General features: G+C 33.9%; 1 long non-coding RNA gene across 4 annotated transcripts; it reads right to left on the bottom strand.

The window, feature by feature from the left end:
• Positions 1–1,439: 1,439 nt before the first annotated feature.
• Positions 1,440–4,197, bottom strand: LOC106403082. 4 transcript variants are annotated; one of them, XR_002659227.2, is made up of 8 exons: positions 3,259–4,193; positions 2,973–3,105; positions 2,739–2,844; positions 2,470–2,617; positions 2,197–2,381; positions 2,053–2,105; positions 1,886–1,997; positions 1,440–1,778 (listed from the first exon to the last, which is right to left on the bottom strand). It is a non-coding gene; the product is annotated as an uncharacterized LOC106403082 (long non-coding RNA). The 4 variants fall into 4 exon arrangements; XR_002659229.2 differs by having other exon boundaries at positions 1,886–1,993; positions 2,070–2,105; positions 3,259–4,192; XR_002659225.2 differs by having other exon boundaries at positions 2,070–2,105; positions 3,259–4,185.
• Positions 4,198–6,729: the final 2,532 nt, after the last annotated feature.

Genomic DNA, 6,729 nt, shown 5'->3' with positions numbered 1-6,729 from the left:
ATTTTTTTTTTCTCTAAAATCGATTGCTTATTCTTTAATACTTCTTTTAAGATGACTTCCCAGTCAATCTTCCTTTAATGCTCTTTAACCGACTCGAACTACACCCATCTCCTCGTCTGGTATCGTAATTCATGTCGTATTTCATGAACCACTGGAGCTCCATCTTGACCATACATTTTCAAATCATTAACTTTACACGCATCCAGTGATACCATAACTTAGAGCTCGTAGGCTGCCATTCATGGATAAATAAAAGGCAATTTTATTTTTTTATTAATAGTCGGTTATATTGAAATCACGTGTAGATGTAGAGCAACCCAGACTGTATTGGCCAAACAACTTTGGGGCTTGGTAAGAAAGAAAACCATGTCTTCTACCTAAATATGGATATCTTCATTAGCATTTTCGACTGAGTACACATACTCTTCTTTCACCCTTCGTCGTTTTCATTTAATCCTTTTCTTCTTGGTGTTAAGTTAATATTAAACATGAATCATTCAAATATTGCCTTTGTTTTGTTCTATGCGAAGTTACGGACTAATAGGTAGTACTTTTGAATTCTATGTAATTTCAAGATTTGGAGCTTTATTAGAGTTCAAAAGAACACATATAATTGGAAAATCCAGAGTTAGTGTGTTAGACCACCCACGTGGAGGTGATGAAACCAAGTTTTCAACTGTTGACAATGGAGTTGTTGAAATTTTATAATATACTAGTGGTTTGCCGCGCGGAAACCTTATTTGATTGTCAACGATGTGTATTTTTGTTGTGCATGTGGATTGTATTGTTTAATTAGAGAATGTGTGTTGTTATTAGGTTAGTTATGTTCTTTATGGGTGTTTGTAGAATTTGTATGAAGTTGTTTGCCGAGCTGATGGAATAGGTTGTTTGTACGCTGTTGGGTTATATTTTGACTCGGAAAATGATTTATAGTTTGAATGTGTTTTTATCTTGAAGTGGAGTTGGAATGTTTAGTAGGGTGATATTTTTCATTTTAGCTGAAATATATAATTCTGTTGTTGTTATAAGCTTATGAAAATTACAGGCTGTATTTGTCAGGCTATGCTACATATGTGTTATGAACATCAGCTGTTAAAAATTTGGAACATCTTGTGTTTACCGAATGGAACAATGATCATTTTTCAGTCTGTTTTATTTAGTAAGATTATAGTGGAATTTTGTATACTGGACTATTAAATTTTCAAACAAAGGTTTACGGCCTCAAAATCTTTATTTGTGTGATCAGGTGTTCTGAACTTTGAACTTTTTAAAAAGTAAAATATTTGGTACGCTTTCTGCTAATTAAGAATTGCAGATATAATTTAGAATAATTTAATTAATAATGAACTAATCAAAATTTCAAGCATTAAATAGTTTTAAGATAAACTGCTTTTTCTTTATTTTATTATTTTTTTAGCATATATAATTTGAAAGAAAAGTTTTTAAAAAAAAAGCAAGGGTTAAATAACTTGACATGACACAATAATCTCAACTTTAGACAGAGTTAAATTTAAAAGCAACGAAAATAAATTTTAGTGTATCTTCAGGACATCCGTTTCGTATTTCTGTCTCTAGCTCCCTTTGTTTCTTAAGACAAGAAGTCCCACACAAGCATCCTCATCTTATTACTTATGATATTCAACCTAAAGAGATTAACGTGAAACCACAAATGTAATACTCTTAGTTTCTAAATAAGAAATGCCAAATGATATTTTCTTGCCTCTTCATAAATCAATCGAGATTCTTGAGCCATCGCAAGCTTTACTGAAATCCCTTCCCTACCAAAACCAAACATTGCAACAAATAAATAAGATGTACTCCTCTCTTTTTATGTAGGGTTTTTTCGGATAGATAATGTAATTGAGTGTTGTCAACAGTTTTTTACCTTTCAGACCGTTCTTCAAGAAATTCCTTGTCCTTGTGGGTGATCAAACTCGCGAGTCATTCCAACTAAAAGAGCCCTTTTCGTGTTCAAGTCTTTTGGTTGTCTCTACTGTCTACAGAAAACAAAAGTAAGCAAGACATAAACCTTTTTTTTTTTAAATAACACACCTTCAAAGTAAGCAAACCTGCAGGAAACATAAATGAGTGTTGTGGGATCCTTTCTGCAGTCAGTATAAAAGAGAGAATGTGAAAGCATAAGCATAAAGTAAACGTAAAAAATCAAACTTCACTGCAAAAGGATGCATGTATTACCTTATATATTGAATCCAAGATAAGGAGATCCAATTGTGACCACCAGTAACACACACTAAGCACTTTGTTACACTTTACCATACTTAGTGCTTGATGAAGAACGTGATACATGGGAGATATAAGCCACACTGGATTTTTTCTCCAAAAAAAGAAGCCAAGATAGACGTTGTATTCTCCATGCATCACTTAAAACATAAATAAGATTTGAGTCTCCACATAGATCAAGCAGCGAGGTATGATTCACTCTTTCTACAGAGGCTTTGAGAAACTTACTGGAAGTGCCGTGAATGATAAGTATGAAGCTACAATGGCTTCTCGCAATCTTCTTTGATTACGCTCCAATCCAGCTGTGTTCGCTCGCCTAACATCTTGGCCTTCTTTAAGTTTCTTCTGGACAAGATACGGGAACTTCGCCGCAAGGCTGTTTTCAGAAAAGCATGTGATCATTGCAGCTTCAATATCTAAAAAGTTCAAGCTGAATTTCCAAAGATTGCGAAGATACTATTGTTACATATTTATATGTCCATAGAAAATTGGCTTACGAAGATTGGAGTAGAATCTATATCATCAGTAGGACTGAATGGCTGGTACAGAACAAATATAATCCAAGCCATGTACATCACCAGCATGTTCATCAGTCAAAATCATCTGCAGGTTATGAAGAGTAAACCAACGATGATTTAGAATTTGGTTCATCTAAGTTTCGTTCATACATATCTGAAGACATCAAACATGCAGAATGTAGTGAAACAAAACAGAACTTCATCACAACTTACAGAATCAGCTTGAGGAATGTTGTGAAGAGTAAACTAACGAAGGACTTGTTCCTTAAATGTCTTGCCAACGTCGATCTGAATGTATTTATGTTTGCCATTGCTTTGGCAATAATCAATGAGTGAAGTGTTTCTCCTGCCATAAAAAGGACAATATTTACATAATCAAAGATTTTTTTTCGGATAGAAAATTCTGAGTTAAAACATAGAACTTGAAACATGATATGGGAATTTAAATCTAGCTTCAGTATCAGTAAGTGAATACACACCAGAAAAAAAAAGAACTAACCCCATCAAATTGACACAAAGCCGAACAGTAAGCTCGATCGAGAGCTCCAACATTGGACCGGTATCAGCAGCATTCCCTTGCGAATATAGAAGGTTTGTGACCTACATAGGATACATGATGTACATGGCGACAATTTTGGTGCCTTGGCGCTTGAGAAAAAGCTCAGCGTTGTCTCTGATTGTCTTGTAAGTTAACTGATTCGGCGGAAGAGCGCCACCTTCACCGCAGTTGAAGAAGTCACACCCCCATCTCTATCTTAGTAAACTCCATTCTCTCTCTCTCTCTCTCTCTCTCTCTCTATGTTTCTCTCTTTTACTCTGTCTGTACATGTGATTCATATTGGTAAGTGATGGCGTTTCAGAGAAGAAGACGAAACTGGTGATGATTATTGCGAGTTAAATATCAAGTAATGGGACGGCTGTACTGAAACATCTTAATTACATAGATTGAATGCCGAGGAGAAGCGGACGGTGGTCATGGGGAGGCGGTGGAAGATCATACGACAAAGGTAATAGGAATTAGGACAAATCATTGGTAAAGCCCATTCAATAAGTGAAGCCCAAAATGTAGACTCGATTAAACGTGTAATGAACAACAACGTTTCTGAGAAGGACAGTGGCGAAAAATGCCCCCGAGGACATGGAGGAAGGACGAGAGAGCATATCCTATTTTATTGTATAAGATTTAGGTGGTTTCAAGGGTGTGCAGTTTTTCGTAGTCCAACTTAACCATGTGGTGTAAATTGACTAGTTGTGGAGTTTTTTATTTTATTTTTATTTCTACCCGATAATTTGAATTCATTTATTATATAATAAAAGTTAAAAAAATAAAAATTATATCAACATTTATGACTTTTTATGATCTATAAATAGATACTCTCATTTCATTTGGATAAAAAAATATTATTTTTTATTATAATCAACTATATTAGTGTTTTAATTTTTTTTGTTAAATGGATCCTAATAATAATCATTTTAACACCTAAAATTCTTATAATATTCTGTTTAACTACCAAAATTTTAACAATTATCATTTAAAACCAAATTTCCAACCAATAAAAATTATGAAAAGTTATATTATTTTAGTTTTCAAGTTAATTACAATAATTATAAGAATATTATTAATATGTAGTTATTACATTATAAAAGATAAACATATGAATTAAAAATGGTGGGTAGGATGTTGACTTTTTTATAAAAAAATATTATAAAGGTTAAAAATGAAATGAATGTTGAATAAATTAGGTGAAAAGAAAGAAGATAAAGTGGAATGTTAAAAAGACAAAAAAGTGTTGAAAATGAAATGAGTGTTGAAACCATTGTACATGGTCTTTCAAAAGATGGAGATTGTGTCACACACAGTAGATGACATGGCAAACTTGGATTGGAAGAACCATTAGCAGCATCGCTAGCAAGGAAAGGATCTCCATTGGAAGCTTTGGTGTTGTCGATATCTTGTGAATAAATATATCAACGTAACAAGAAAGCTTAAATACTAATTCTAAGGATGTTAGATCATTCTAAGGATGTTAGAGAGGGCTAGAGCTTAAAAGAGAATAAAATCAAAAGTTTGGCACAAGTCTTGTTATGTTCTTTTGATTGTTTTCGGGTTGTGAGCTAGAGTGCAGACTTGCAGTCGATAGATCACGAGATTTGGACATATCAAGAATTGGTTTGTTTTGAGTTGTGTGTAACATTGAGTACTTCAAATTAAACAAATATGTTTAAGATTGAGTACAAGGTTCTTAATAAATAAGATACATGTTCTTAGATTTCTTGAGTGTACAAGTGAATTTGGTTTGCTGTGAACTTTCATTTGGTATTAGAGCAGGTCACCACAAGTAGAAGTTTGTCTACAATCAGGTTTAGGTCCTGCAGAATCACAATGGAAACCAATGAAAAACTCAATACTTTGCAGAAACCCGTCATGATGCTTAACGAGGGAAACTTTGGACTTTGGAAGACACGTAGGATGTACATTATTTGCGGAATAGATGAAGATGCATGGACTGCTGTTGAGTCAGGGTGGACTGCACCTAGTATGATGATGGAAGGTAAGACCTTGGCACCTAAATTAAAAGAGAGGTGGACTGAATTTGATAAGGCTGCCTCAAATTTTAATTCAAAGGACTTAACTACCATCTTCTCAGCAGTTGACTTGGACCAGTTCAAGATTATCCAAGGCTGTAAATCAGCAAATTGGAAGACGAGCTCTGGACTGATTATATGCTTAGAATATGGAGCAGTATGTTCCAATACAAGTCTGGGGTTTGGTTCCAAAACCTGAGAACATGAATGTAATTGGAACCAAGTGGATTTCAAAAATAAAACCGATGAGATGGAAATGTGATCAGAAATAAATCAAGACTAGCTGCTCAAGGTTAATCTCAAATGGAAATCATTGATTTTGATGAAAACTTTTCTCAGTGGCAAGGTTTGAGTCTATTCGTTTATCATTGAAATTGCATGTTAAAATTAATCTCTATCAGATGGATGTGAAGAGTACTTTCTTGACTAGAGTGTTGCAAGAAGAATTATATGTGGCACAACCCAAAAATTTGAACATCCACACCATCCTGACTATATAGACAAGCTTTATAGAGATTTGTATGGATTAAAGTAAGCTCCCAGAGCATGGTATGAGATGCTCATTCAATTCTTTATCAAGGCTTGTTTCAAAATAGGTCGAGTCGATGATACCTTATTCATTCAGGAGCAACAAAAAGAAATTATCATAGTTCAATATTACGTCGATGACATAATATTTAGCAGTACAACTCAGTACATGTTTTGTGAAAACCATAACAAAAGAATTTGATATGATGAGCGGTTGAGTTGCTTTCTTGGGCTGCAATTTAAACAAATGAACGATGAGATTTTTGTTAATCAAAGTACATATATGTCAAGAACTTGGTGAGATGATTCGGGATACAAACCATCAAAAGTGTATACAATCATCAAGCTCTCTTGAGGTGAAAATTGCAAGAAAGTAGATGAGAAGATTTACAGAGAAATGATTGGTAGTCCTTTTACCTTGCAGCAAGTCCACCCGACTTATGCTTAAGCGTAGGAATTTTTGCTCCTTATTCGTCATATCTAAAGTAATCACACTTACTAGCTATGAAGCAAGTGATTAAATATGTGAAAGGTACTTAGGATTTTGGACTGTATTATACGTTTGAGACTAACACAAATCTTGCAGGATATACTATGATGAAGATTGGGTAGGTTGTGTAGATGATCGAAAAAGTACTTCCGGAAGTTGTTTCTACCTTGGAAACAATATGGTTTCATGGCACAATATGAAGCAAAAATGTTTATTTCTATCCATAGCTGAGGCTGAGTTTGTCGAAGTTACTGCACACAGTTTTTATTTATGAAACAAATATTTGTCGACTATGGTATTATCTTTCATTTACAGTTTTTAAACCACATAAAAATTATAAGTATTGGAATAGTAAATAATATATAA

This window comes from Brassica napus, chromosome C6, assembly GCF_020379485.1.
Source record: "Brassica napus cultivar Da-Ae chromosome C6, Da-Ae, whole genome shotgun sequence".
NCBI lineage: Eukaryota > Viridiplantae > Streptophyta > Magnoliopsida > Brassicales > Brassicaceae > Brassica > Brassica napus.
The sequence above is the reverse complement of the archived record's forward strand: the minus strand, read 5'-3'. Positions and strand labels throughout refer to the sequence as shown.